Genomic DNA, 15,320 nt, shown 5'->3' with positions numbered 1-15,320 from the left:
GGGCATGTATTTTTGCAATTTAACTGCACTTTACTCGATGCAGTTAAATAAGCTATGTGATTTCCACCTGCTTTGTGTGACTGGCATGCTGGACAGATGTTAGGACAGATCTTTTCTGCATCTGGTAAATTGATTCCCCGGTTCACCCAGACATGAACCAAAGTCTTAACCAAGGTGCCAGTACTACTTTGGCAAAAAAAGAGGGCTGATAGTAGGTGGGCTGAGCTCCTCTCAGCAGAAAGTAGATCTTCAGGAACTATATGCAGTTTTCAGGAACAACAATAATTCAGAATCTCATAGATTAGGAAATTGAGCCAGGAATAATGCTCTTATCCACAATTCCGTGGAAAAAGGACAGTTTCTCCTATGTACGTCTTGGGAGCATCTTCTGGTTACTTTCACTGAGGCTGCTTAAACTTGCAAGCTAAAATACACATTGAGCATGCTGTTAGCCAGCCACGTTACAGCCCATGGGATGCTTGTCAGTACTCATTCAGAATAAAGCAGTCAGCAAATGCAGCTTCAGACATACCTGTCTGCATCCTAGCGTGACTTGTCAACTGGATTGCACTATTGCCAATCCCAAACATGAGCTCCAGCACTCAGGGGGCTAAAAGGCATCTGGGCCCCTTGACAGCCTACGCTGCCCTCAACTATGAAGCCCTCTTTGCATTAAAGCTGCCCTCTCGCTGCTGAGCGGTATTATTTAGTTATTCTCCAGAAATGCTCTGCAACCCTAGGAAGAGCTGCATGCTCGCAGCAACCTGCAGCTGACAAGCCATTACCATGATTAACGTCCAGATTTTACATTACAATGTTTTTGGTACAGAAACATCCAGCTCCCCACAGGTCACGGTTGGGCTGGAGGCAGTCAGCAGGGACAAGCAGCTTGTGGGAAAACCAGCCAGTCCCTGCAGCAGCCTGACCCCAGCCTGCTCTGCCTCTGACACAGCAGCATCTTCCTCCATCAACTGTCCTTGCCAACAGCTCCACTCATCATCTGCTTGCTCAGGCCAGATAGAACCCAACCTTGTGTCATGTGTTGGAAACCAGTCCCTACTGTGGCCCTTACCCCAGCTCCAACCCAGATGATACTGAAAGGACAGAGTTTTTGTCATAACTTTCACTTGAGATTTCACTCTTACTCAAAACAGGTTTCTTGCCAGTTGGTTTTAATGTGATATTAATCATTGTTATAGTGGTGCAGGCTCACATCACACTCTTAACTGCTGCCAAAGAGTGAAAAGCTTTTATCTCCCATTGCTGAAACTGGGAAAATAGGGATAGAAAGTTGGAAGTGCCCAGATAACTCCCTCAGCTCTGTGCTCACCTATTTCAAAAATGTAAAGCAGCAAGTCTACACAGTCACCAGAAAAACATTTTCCAGGTCTTTACCAATGATTACAGATTGATATCACCAATCTCTGTGATCAGCAGCGCAAAGTCTAGTACATTGGTTGTACTACTGTGATTCCCTCGAAATGAGTCCAAGTCACAGGTGGCTTCACTTCGGACTGAATCAGCTCCCTAAGGGTTACAAAGACTACACTTTCAGCAGGATTTTTTCTCCTCAGCTCTGTATTCAACAGTCTAATCTCCTACTGCTGCTGGAGCAGCTTGTCTGGTATGAATATAGGCCACTGGGGAGGTCCTTACAAAGCCATCGATCTGCTAACGTATGTTCCAGAGCTCAGAGCCATTTACTCTTCCTCCTGCTCCCTAGTGCCTCTTACCAACAGATCTCACCCTGTGAGGCTCAGTTGTAGCATCACGGTTATGCTCTAAGGGATGTCTTATGAAGCACCTAGCCACCTCTTTCTGGTGGAGGTGTTTCACTGCTGCATCTCAAGAGGCAAGAAGTGGATTCATGCTGGCTGACTTCACATACTTCAGTTCTGCTTTTTCACAGCCCTGACAGTGTCCCACACAGGTAGCTTAGGTGGTGGCAACAGCAGTGACCCACCAGCACAGCCTAGATCTGCTCTGGGTGGCAGCTATGGTGCCCACTGCACAACCAGACAGGCCTCATATCCCAGGCAGAAGGCTCCTTCTGCAACTCCAGAGTGGGGAGTTGACTTCCACAGAGAGAAAACTGCAGATCGCAGCCTCCCTGGTGCCTCCCACAGTCTCATTTTAGTCAGCTTCCTGATCACCACTTTGCCTTTTGAGACATCTGATTTTCCACACGCCTCATCGCAGCACATTTCACTGTTCCAGACGTAAACTTTAGGAACTGCAACCGGCACCAGCCCAGCCCGGCATCTGGCCTTCATTCCTCATTTGTAAAATGCAGATATTCTGTTCACACTGTGGAAGCCCAGGCACCAAAAAAATGGGAGCCATTATTTGCCTTCAGCAGATTGCCACAGTAATGCCCTCTGAGTCTCATCCATCAAAATGGATTATACCAGCCTGCTTCCCTGGAGTGTCATGGAGCTTCTCTCAAGTGTTTTGTGCTCCGAAAGGCTTGTTCACAAGTGCTTTACTTTTAGCCAACTAGTATGAATTCTGTTAAAAAAATTATTCAGGTATTTGTCTGAAGTTCATTCTCTAGCTACAGACAGCCAACCCATTTCAGCCACCACAATAAGCTACAAGGGCTCAGGAAGAAAGAAGGATTTTTAATTTTTTTTTAAAGCCAAAAAACCAAAAGCCAAAAAGCAATGAGTTTTTCCCTGAGTAATACTCCATCGTGCCAATAAGACAACAGGGTTTGATTTAGAGGAAGTAAAAGGCAATGTCTTTCTTTCCTAGCAGCCTTTACTTCCCAGGCAAACAGGGCTGGGAGTAGAATAAGGGGAAAAAAAAAACCAAACCACAACCACCCACTGACCTAGGGACTGTTGCAGCACTCAGCAACTCACTGGGCACTGAAGCTGACACAGTGATGGGTCCCAGGGGTGGCTTAGTGATGGCCTTGAGAAAGAACCAGGCTTTTGGAGAGCAGTGGAAGAGTCTTCCCAAGGCATGGAAAAAAAAAAGAAATATATAAATAGTAGCTATCATTAGCAGTGCATACAGACTGAAAGGGAATATAAGGCACTAATAATCATATCACAAATGTTCTTTTAAGACATGATCAGAGTATATCTAATATATCCTCATATTTATAAAGGTAAATGCATGCTAGGGTTGCACTGAACACAAGATGTCTATCCATATCGGAAATAATGTTGTTCTTAGCATCACCGTCAAGTAAATGCACCTCACCAAATAAGTGTGGGCATTTACTTCTTATTGGGCCATTCAGCAGGAGTACACTATCAGCACAATACCAGGATGCACTGGAAATGATGCAGTGATCTGTGATGGAAGAAAACCAGATCCAAACTGAAAAACTCCTTAGGTTTTTATGATAATTAGGTGCCTGCACCACCTTCTGCCTCTCAGGGAGGGAGGGAAAGAAGTAATTATCAGCCATCCAAACTCCCTGCTACACAAAGAGGGCTCCCACGTTCCTGTCAGCTATGACAACAGCCAGTACTCTGTGGGCAGAGCTTGTTTTATTCCCCTGCCAAATAGCAACTGAAAGAGGCTGGTTTCACCAGTCTGCCTGTACTGACATGGGCAATGCTCATTTAGATTACAAACTCTGAGGCTCAAACCAAGGAGCTCCTTCTGAGCAATCCCTAGAGCACTTTGGAGAGACAGAGCTGATGACTACCAGTCTCAACACTTACATGCGCAATCTGTAGAGATCAGCTTGTGGGATCACATCTGGTCAAAGATGGTCTGCTAGCAGATACCTCCAAGCCATCTCTTGCCAAGTGCAGCACCGCAGCTTTGAAAGCAAGCTAGGAGGGTGACTTTGCTGTCCTTCCCCCGTGGGCAAGAGCTCTGCTCTCTGAAGTAACGGAATGGCTGCCTCCTGCCTCAAGAAACAGCAAAAGCAGAACAGGGGTCTTCATTCTGTGCCCACAGATTTCAGTAATCAAGTTTTAGTCAACTTCAAGGGCAGAATGGATTTTTCTTAGTCAGTTTTTTTCTTCCAATTGAAATAGGTGGCATCAATTTGACTTGTCAGTTTTAATTAGCAGTTGCGTTATGTTCTGCTCTGAAGAAGTTGTTCTGTTTTGACAAACAAGGGGAAAAAAGTCTAATACATAACTCGAGCCTAGAATTTAGGATGTCAACATGAAAGGCAAAACTAAATAAAATGCTTCACAGGAGATCCCAGTGGTTCCCACAGACACCAGTGACATGATGCTTTAGACAGGCATTCTGTACATTTGTGTATATATACAAACACATCCAAATAGTCAGGGATTCACAACATGAAAACTGACATCATTTAGTACTAGCAATGGAACAGAGCCCAAGATTTGCAGTTAAGTTCAAGTCTAATAATACTGGATTATTTTTGCAAGAACACAGCAAGAACCAATCCCTCTTTCAAATAACAGGATGTAGTGACTCGAGATAAATACGCGAAGAAAGCGTTACCAGCAGCAGCTAATGAATGGAAAACTGATACAAAAGTACAGATTCTCCAGAGCATATTTGGTTCGTATCTCCTGCTGTAGTCAGTATTACATACAGATAAACCTTCAGGGACACCAACAGAAATATAAGCATAATTTTTTTTTAAAGTTATTAGACTTATTAGACATTTCAATTGACTCTGAAGCAAGCTGGCATCAGCTTTTTCCTTTTTTTTGAAGCACCTAACTTGACCAAACTTACAGGTGAACTGTGTAGCCAGGGCAAACCCGTATGCAAGTGCCAATTATTTTGTTTAATGTTTAGTGTAATTTTGACACTGCAGAGCATTGCTGGAAGCATAAATGATGCAGAGCATCAGGGAGCATCACTGGAAGAGTCACTGTCAAAGCACACTTGGAGGTTCTTCACAGGACTTCTCCAACCCTTTGAGAAGCCTCTCAGCTCTTACAGCAGAAAAAGACGCAAAAGGTAGGAGCCATCTTCAGTCCTAGAGCAATATTCAAGGTGGCAGTTGGGTTTGGATTGTTTTTCCACTGACCATAATTTGTTTAGATGTCACCAATGCTTTTAAAACTGGACGAAACACACACAGGGCAGCTCTGCACAACAGAAACAGGCCACCTTCCCAGCAGCATGTATTCCCCTCTGCTCCCTCACCTGTTCCCAAAGTCAGGAGGAGACTCTGCTCCAAGCAAGGCTCCCCACAGCCGCAGGGAGGCAGAGCTGCAGACAGCACAAGAGCTTCATGCCTCCTATTTTATACTTCTGGCATTACCTGGCCTGGAAACAGAATCTGACAGCATTAACCAAGGCACGAATAAGGATAGACACAGCAACTTTATTGAAATCCAACAGTGAGATAAACACATTGAAGATGGGCAAAAGCTACCCAAGATGAAGAACAGTGCAACAAAAACATTGACATATGCAGGCAAGTTTCCATTTGGAAATGTTTAGTTTCCAGACTGGAAACTAAGAGAGGCACTAGAACAGCCTTCTAGGAGCTGGAAAGGGAAAAATATCCTTTCTGGTTTTAAGATAGAGTTTGTTCCACTTATGATAGTTTGTGACATAGCTGTCTGCAATTACAAGTGGTGGGGACACAGACAGGATCCTCCATGACCAGGGTGGCCTCTTGTACATTCCTCCTGCCCACGTCAACGGTTTACCTGCTGGCAGTATGCATAAATTTTGGAAGGAGTGTTGGGGGAGGGCTTGGGGGGAAGTGAGAGGAAGAGGGAGGAGAAGGCATGAGTATTTTTAAGACGATTCCTCAGTTTAACAGGACAACAGCTATTTACTTGTTTTACAGGCAAGTTACGAGACTCTTGGGAATCAAAGTTTGTATTGAAGTACCAATTGTCCTTTGATTACAGCAGCATGAACACTGCTGCTCTAATAAATCACCAAAATCAAAGCTGAACCATGCCACAAAGAGAAGATTTCAGAAAGGGAATTTGTTTTGTTTGGGTTTTGTTTTTTGAATAGCTATGACCTGATCAGAATCGGATTAGCCAAAAAGCAATTTTTTTTTTTCCTTAATACAACAGGGAGAAGAGAAGAGTGCAGACAAGGAAGGTAACTCACAAAAAATGGAAGCATTTGGTTTAATAGGAAGGCTAGAGTGTTTCAGTGGAAGAGACAAAGTGTTTTGGTGCATCTTCCTCTTCTGCCACAACCTCTCCCCTCAACATCCCACTGTGTTAGGCCCAGGGCATACCAGAGGGAAGCCATACTCAATGACATTGCAGGGCTAACACACCACAATTCCTTCAGTAAAAGCTCTCTGCCTACCTCAACAGACCTTGCCCCTGTAGAAATCACCAGATTTTATGCCTCCTGCCTTTTCTGAAATGCTCTTTCTGTTTATCTAGATTTTATCACGGTGGTCACCAACAGAGGAATTCAGGATACTCCAGGGATTTAAATCTCTCCTCCCCAGAGCTAGAATAAACTACTCAAATTCAAATATAGGCTTATAAGTTTGAACATAGTAGAGCCAAGATGGGGACCATTAAGCATCTTTTGCACATGACCAGAGCAACCACCTCCATCTCATTTGTCAGATGGGATCATGTGGCCCTCCAAGATTAGACCCCCAAAATTAATAAGGCAAGGCCTCTGAATAACACTGCTGGGCTCTGTGACCTGTATTTCAGCAAAGCTTCCCTCTGGGCACCAACATTATTTGTAGTTGTGTGCACAAATACCTCAAAACTGAGGTGCCGAGTTGAACATCACCCAGGACGGGATCTGCTCCAGCTTCCTGCTAAGTTAACAGCAAGACTTCCCATCATGTCTCAAGAGCTCCATGTCCCATGTCGTATTTACAAGAGGAATCTGCACCATGATGAGGATCAAGCACAGCATGGTCCCATCATCTTGTTTTAAAGCCCTAACTATGCAGAACAACTTCACATGAATCAAGTCCATGCTATCAGTCTATAGGTCTGTTTCCACAGTTAAATTCTTTCCCTAAATCAACACAAAATAAAGGAGGCTTAAAAATCTCACCAGGCTCACATAAATACCACTTCTTCACCATGAAATATTAATGTTAATATAGAGCATGAATAATTGAGCTTCTGATCTCTTTGAAGAGTCCAGCCTTACTGAATATTACAGGACATATAAATTATATTATTTGGATAGTAGAGGAAATAACAAATGGTTTCACCTCTTAACCCTGTCTAATAGGCAGCCTTAAGAACACCAAAGTACTGTAATTGCTATAATGGCAGTTTGCCCAAGTTAAGTCTTAATAATGTTATAATAAAAAGAGTCTTTTTGGCTCTTCTTTTTAAGATTGATTCACCCTAAAAAGTAATCAATAAATGCAATTTTTCACCTCCTCACTGCAAATGCCTGCTTGTATTTCTTAACTTTTCTGGCACTCAGTTTTGCTGGAGTCCCACAACAGTGAGCCACCTGGTCACTGGTGCTCCAGGTACCCCCTCAATCTGGGACTGGCCAGATACAGCCAACTGGACAGAAGCAGAGACAAGGAAAGACTGGAGCAGTAATCCTGGCACCTTTCAGTCTTTCCTCCAGACTCCTTAGTCTCCATTTCCTATCACAAGAGTCCCAAGCATATTTTTCCCTGGCAAGAGAAGACCTAAAAATAAACATCGGATGAGCCCTGACCAGGGTTTGGCTGGCTACCAAAGCCTCTCCCACAGACTTTCCCAAGCAGTGCTGTGCACTGCTAAGGACTCTGTGGCAGAAGTACATCCCACAGGCCAAGCCATCAGTCCCAAGCCAGGGTGATGGTGATCGTGCTCCTGACATAAGTGACTGCAGAGCTCTGGACTGACTGAGCACATAGATCCCATGACCAGGGAGCCCTCAGAGCAATCACTGTTCATCTTCAGCTTTGCAGACTTTATTGGTGTTACTTTTCCCTTTTGACTTATATCCTCCACTGTTAAGAGAATAGAGGGCATAAAATGGAATACCTTCATTTCACCTGATTTAATGGCCAATTTAACCAGCTTGTTATTAGAAATAAGTCAAATGAAGAAGTGATTGCACTTCTCTTTACAGAAAGAAATATCATCATGTTAATTATTCTTTACTGGCATAACAATAATATTCTGATATCCCAGCTAGAGCCAAAGGCAGTCCAGTGGGAGCCAGGCAGGTGCTCAAAGATCCCCATGCCCAGCGCTGAGGTGGTCTCTTAACTCAGGTACACGTTTCTTAGGATTCTTGCCTACCTCCATTGAAATATATCCTTTTAGGGCTGTATATGAGTACTGAAATCACCCAGGCTCCAGTGACAGGGCAACGGAGAGAATCAGGTATCTAAGGCCCATGGCAGAGAGACAGGGAAGTCACTGCATGAGCTGCTTGCCTGAACTTGACACTAATAAAGACCAGGCACAGGGATTTAGGTGGAATTTCACATAGCTGACTATGGTCCTAAAAGTAGTTAAATCATGGAGGGAAGGATGGTTACAAATGCTCTAGGTATTTTTCTGAATAATGAAACCCAGCAGGTAATATAATAGAATATTTAATTTCACAGTAGCTGTGAACTTGTCTGCAAAATATTTACCCCTCATGCGTCCTGTCCCATCTACACAAAATCCATCCCAAGCAAATTACAAGCAGTAGGGACTTGGTCTAGCTGACCAACTGAAGCAGTGAATGCGATTTTACAACTAATTGTGACAAGTTCTGTTGGGGCCAGTTCTGTTTAACATCTTTATCAATGATCTGGACAAGGGGATCAAATGCAGCCTCAGTAAGTTTGCAGACAACACCAAGTTGGGCAGGACTGTTGATCTGCTTGAGGGTAGGAAGGGTCTACAGAGGGATCTGGACAGGCTGGATCAATGGGCTGAGGCCAATTGCATGAGATTCAACAAGGCTAAGTGTTGGGTCCTGCACTTGGGTCACAACAACCCCATGCAACATTACAGGCTTGGGGAAGAGTGGCTGGGAATCTGCCTGGCAGAAAAGGACCTGGGGGTGTTGGTCGATATGAGCCAGCAGTGCACCCAGGTGGCCAAGAAGGCCAAGAGCATCCTGGCTTGTATCAGAAATAGTGTGGCCAGCAGGACTAGGGAAGTGATTGTCCCCTTGTACTCAGCACTGGTGAGGCTGCACCTCGAATCCTGTGTTCAGTTTTGGGCCCCTCACTACAAGAAAGATATTGAGGTGCTGGACTGTGTCCAAAGAAGGGCAACAAAGCTGGTGAAGCGTCTAGAGAACAAGTCTTATGAGGAGCAGCTGAGGGAACTGGGGTGGTTTAGCCTGGAGAAAAGGAGGTTCAGGGGAGACCTTATCACTCTCTACAACTGCCTGAAAGGAGGTTGTAGCGAGGTGGGTGTCAGTCTCTTTTCCCAAATAAAAAGTGATAGGACAAGAGGAGATGGCCTCAAGTTGCACCACAGGGGGTTTAGATTGGATATTAGGAAAAATTTCTTCACCGAAAGGATTATCAAGCATTGGAACAGGCTGCCCAGGGAAGTGGTTGAGTCACCATCCCTGGAGGTATTTAGAAGATGTGTAGATGTGGCGCTTAGGGACATGGTTTAGTGGCAGACTTGGTAGTGTTAGGTTTACGGTTGGACTCAATGGTCTTAATGGTCTTTTCCAACCTAAACGATTCTATTCTAAGTGATAAAATATTCTTGTTGACAGCACAAGTTTTTAAGCCTCACTTTTGACAGGCTTTCACTCCACCTTAAAATACACATTTTCTACATGAATGTACCACTCAGTAGTTCACACAACAACTTGCTACATTTCTTCAAATTGCAACATTCCAGCAGTAACAATATTACCTGTGTGTTTATATATGTACACACAAATGCAGTATCTCCAATTTCTCTCTCCAAATACAGTCATCCATTAGATTTAAGGATATTCAATTCAGACACAATGTAGTTTTGTGGAATACAGAAATAAATTTTTAACACCAGGAGGAATCAGTACAGTGACACAAATTGACCTCCAGCCTCACACAGACTACAACTCCTGCATTGCTTTCTTAAAAGGGCTGCTGCTTCTGCATGCCAACTCCAGCTAAATCCCTAGCCCCATGCCAATGGAACATGTTACTTTTTCCCCCCAAACATCATGGATATTGTTGATTCTGCGTGCACACGAACTCCTGGAGCAATCTAAGACTGGTTTTTTTCTATTTATACTTGTATCATTAAATCGCTTCTCACTTTCATTTTTTGTTGCCATTAATATAACTTAGAAAACCTCCAACAGTCCTAATTTCTAACTGATAAAAAAAATCATACTGAATTGAGCCCAGTTCTCCTGCTACGCTAGTGTTACATTAGTGTAACCACAGCTTTCAGTGAAATTAGTCTTGTTCACTCTGCTGGGAAACAAAGAAAAAAGGTCAGTCCTACTGTTTTCTCCCTACTACACTTACAGCAGGAATTTAATCCACAAATACATATGCATGACCCAAGCTCTGGAGGAAGAATTACTCAGTATGGCCAAATGGTATTGCAGCGAATCTGATAATGTTTCATTACTGCTAATCATTTTCACCAAGAAAACTGGCTCATTTAAGATATCACAATGCCTGCATACACCAGAATTAGATGATACACATTAGTATGAACACCAAATAAACCAAAATAAAATCAGTCCTACATCTGCATTAAAACAACTCAACAAACATCACGAGGGAAATTATGAATTAGCTTGACTGGACTCTAATGTGTTACTGATAATTACACATTTAATCAAATTAAACATGGCATGCAGATCTGGTCTGTCTTTCCCCCACTACTTTCGACTGTTCTCACAACACTTACTCTGTTACAGACAAAAGAATCCTACTCCTTTCAAGGCTGAGGAGATCACAACACCGTTTGGGTACTTGGGGATGTTTCTGGCCACAGTGTTTGCATTCAAGTGTCCTGCTGAGATAGTTTCCCCTGTTGTCACAGCTGCTGTTGACAAGTTATTATCTCCCAAGAAAACCCACATCCAACCTACACATGAAGCATCAATAGCAAAGTGCACATATTCCTGCCTTTCATACACCACTTTCGGGGGGAAATCATGAGCTAGAAGACCAGATCAAAATTCAGCTGGCTTCGTTGCTTTGTTGTCAGTGGTTTTCTGCCACACGGTGTTTGGCATTTCGGGTTTGTTTTTTTTTTCCCCCCTCTCTTCCCCCCATCCCACACACAGAAGCACATCAATAAAAAAAGTCAGGGGACTGCAGCAGTGTAACAACCTGTTACCCATACCCTAGTCCTGGGTTGTGTCCCAGGCCAATATAAAACAAAGGGGTCTGCAAAGCCTTGTTGCAGCTGACCGCTTAGTCCTCTACACTTTAAGAACGATGTTCTCCTTTGATTTTTCATTTCAAAGGCCCTGCTTCAGCAGGGTTAATGGGAAAAATCATATAGCAAATTAAGGCTTAATCATTGTGCAATTCCCTTAGATAAATGTTAATTGTCCCATCCTCAGTACTTTGCAGTGTAATTAACTATATCTCTGTATCAAAGGTAAAAACTATAGCATGGTTCATTTCAAGGTTGCAAAACAAGTGAGAAAGAGGCAAGAACAGAGGCAAGATCTCATGACTTGTCACCTCTACTCAGTCCCCTGCTACAGCCACTAGGCAGCACCTACTCTTCAAGTTGACACAGAACACAGAAAACCAAAGTCAATGCCAGCTACTAACTAAAAAGCTATGAGAACAGAGGCTGGGAAAAGGAAGCCTTTCCACATTGATCATATAAAGGAACTGCAGTTTAAATCAGTGTTTGACATGCAATAAGTTTGACAAATAGACTTCTCTACAAAGTTATCTAGCTCTTTTTACATATCCTTGTAATAACTACAGCAACTATGAACTTAAAGATTCAAGTACTACGTCTGAGCTCAGCTGTAATTTACTCTTCTTTGCTGAGCTATTTATCATCCTAATGTTCCTGCCAAAATAAAAATAAATTCTACTAGACATATCATTATAGTATTTACTAATCAGCACAAGATAGTGATATAATTCACTAAACCCCAAATACCCCAAAATGCTAGCTGCTGCTATCCCTTTACAGTTACTAAAGTGCCTTAATGAAATTCTATCTGGCTGCAAAGTGACAATATGGATGGATTTACACATAACATAGAAATAGTCCATTTAATTAGCAGCTAAGAGGTTTAATGGCTAATATTAATTTCTGGTAAACAGTGAGCCATACCTCTCAGCTGAAAGCTCTGAATTCAGACAGTTGTTTGGGATGCATTTTACCTCAAAGGCTCAAACAAAGGTGAATTTTAGATGCAAGTGTGCAGTGAAGAAGTCTGGGTTATGACCAAATCAAGAGACAAACATTCAGAACTGGAAAGACCTATAGAAATTGCTACAAGAAGGCCATCCCACATCCATCCCAGTCTATAAGTACTCTATGCTGCAGCCCCAGATGACAGCGCAGTTTCAGAGAGCTGCAATTTGTTCCTTACCCAAAAGCCTGATTACCGTACTCCACAAAGCATGAAGATTGAGAGATTGTGCAATTACCATCCCAGCTAGTAGCACTGACTACGCTGTTCCAACCTAGCTCAGTGTCCCTTCAAAGAGGTCACTTGTATGTAACAGTAATTCCTCAAACAACAATACCCATGAGCATGCTCCAAGGTAAGCAACCAGCTACAAGCACTTGCAAGATGCGCCTCTTAGGGCAAGAGCAGTAAAAACTATTCTTCGCTTTCCAAAATTTCAGCATCAGAGAACAGAGTTGGGGAAAGGTCTGGCATCTGGAACAACATGGTCTGTCAGCCCGCGGACCCACAGTTACAAACAAACTCTATTTCCTTCTTGGAATAAAGCCTGCCCAAATCTCTCCAGTCTACAGATGGGATCAGCAGGGGAGAAGCATCCCCATTTTTGAGCTCTTGCAGAGCCAGGCGCACAAAGGCACTGAGCAGTACCTATTCCTGCTGCAGACCAGCCAGCAGCACTTGCCTTGCTTTTCGTCTTCTACAAACTTTACTTTTTAAACATGCTAAGCACAGGAACCCTTCAGTGTCTGTACTACCAACCCTCAAATTCTTTTTCTGTGCAGTCCTAAGAACATGCCAAAAATAAACTGAGGTTGCCATCGCCTATTGAAAAAGCAAAGGAAAAGCACGTGCATGGAAGCTAAAGCAAAGCTCATTTTAGACTCTCCAGTCACTAATACACGAAGTGCAAACCCCTGCATTCCCTGAGATTTCCTCAGTAAAAATAAAAATACCAGCCTTCCTCTGCATGCACAAAAAAAGATATTTTTCTTTGTTGCTTGTAGCTTATTGATTTTCAGTTGTTCAAGAATAAGCGAATCTGTAAGACTTCACCTCTACCCACTCTGCATGTGGTTTTATGTTACAGAGCAGTTTCAGGCAGTAAAATGTCAAAATAAACAAGATAAACAGGTAACTGTGACAAGTTTTCCCAAGGGCAGAAAAACATTATCAGCACCTGCTGTGTTTTCCATCTGCTCTGAAGTACCCAGGAGAAAAATCAGAACTTTTATATAGTCAATACTTTGTAAGTTATGATTGGTATCAGCTCCTTCAGGAAAACTCAGACTGTGCATATATATATATGTTTCTATACAATGAGGAGAACAGTATAAATAAGATCTATTCTGGAATCCAAAGGGCTTCAGGCCAAGGTGCAGCTCTTTTTCCTTCACCCATCTATTCTTCTGTTTCAGCCTTGGCCTGCCAACTAGGGTTTCTATGGATGAGTTCTCAGTGTTGCTTGGAAGACAGAGAAGTGGCAATGGAGAAGGAACAAAGAGGTTAATTTCTGGTCTAGGATATAGCAGGAGTCTCATATGGAAGTAATTGCCCTCAATGTTTGCAGATAAGGGTTGCTTCTGGCCCTGCTACCACCTTCATGCATGGCTTGGTTCTGACTGACCCAAGTTGGGTTTAACCTGGCTCGTTACCTAAATATTTATTGTTTCTCACACATCCCAGGCTGAGCTGAGTGTATTGGGGCTTGGTGTCATTAGCAGAGTCACAAACACAGCAGCTCTGCAGGGTCAGATACCCGCAGGGTGGAGGCAGGCTGTGTGGTGGACACTGCCAATGCAGGACAGCAACAGGGACAGATTTTGTTAGTGAAAAAAAGCCCTTTGTTGTAGCCTTAATTCCTGCACTGCCACCAGCAGGGCAGGGAAAGCCATAAGCTACCAGAACAGAGCACCTCTGTTTTCCCACAGGAGACATCTGCTTTCCAAAACATGTTTTGACTTTCCAGCAAAAACAGCGTTGTACCAAAAAAGCAAGCCTCACCTCCCTCAGCACACACCACACACCCACACCCACCCTGCTCCTGGGGCAGGATGGTCCCCTCTTACCTCAGCAAGGTGTCTCCCATGGTTTAGTCTCACCAGTCCCCATTGCAGCTGGATATGTGCCCAGTTTCACACCGCCTCTGAGCGCTGAAGCCCCGCAGTGCCCCAGGGGCCCCTCCAGCAGCTGGAGCAGACATGGTGGCCACAGCACAGCACCTTCCTCCTCTTCCAGCCATACTCTGCCAGGGAAGGAAGAACCTCTCCCCAGGGCAATTTAAGCCCGTGGGGTTGGGTGTGACACTGCCCTGCCCAGGGGCAGCTCGTCAGCCCATCAGCCCAGTCCCGTCCCTGCCTGGCCCAGCTGTGCCCAGGCCACCATCCCTGCAGCTCAGGGCCCTTCAAAGCCGCCGCCGCACCAAACAAAAAATGTCCTTCAGGAGTATTTGACGATAATCAGTTCGTTTTATTTACAACTAAATCACAGCTGGGAGGAAAGAGGGAAAATACTTTCTTCAAGATCTGTCTGTGAATTACTGGCAGAGCCCCCCTCTCCTCGGGGCAAGGGCTCCTCAGGTGATCCCGCCAAGACGCTATGGGGCTCCTGTGATGGTGGCTGCCTCACCCGCCCGTGTGAGGAGCCAGGCCAGCAGCACGAGCATAGCGTAGGCCCGGCCTCCAGCACAAGCCGATGTGGTGCTTCACATGCCCCGGCCTCCTGAAATGCTTTTTTTGACCCATTTTCTCTTGCAGGAGAAGCTTGGAAGAAATTACTTGTCCCCAGCTGTGCCAGGCCGACGTCGCGGGGAGCCGGTGTGCTGCAATGACAGCAGGACAAATACCCATAAAAAACAAGTGTTCAAGTTGACTGACAGTGTTTTGTAATATTTCAAAAGCATTAGAAAGGGAAATGTTGGTTTTTCATTAAAAAAAAAAAAAAGCAAAATCTTACTAAACTTTTATATTAACTACCAAACCATTTGTCCATTTAGTATTTTCAGAAGTACGCTCTGGTTTTCTCTAGGTTTCTTTAGTTTTACCTACTGTATTGCCTTTTTCTCTGGTCATGCTGCAGGGGCTCCCACAGCCAGACACCCGACTCCGCGC

The sequence above is a fragment of the Gymnogyps californianus genome, chromosome 9, assembly GCF_018139145.2.
Source record: "Gymnogyps californianus isolate 813 chromosome 9, ASM1813914v2, whole genome shotgun sequence".
NCBI classification, from domain to species: Eukaryota; Metazoa; Chordata; class Aves; order Accipitriformes; family Cathartidae; genus Gymnogyps; species Gymnogyps californianus.
This window is presented reverse-complemented; position numbering follows the sequence as displayed.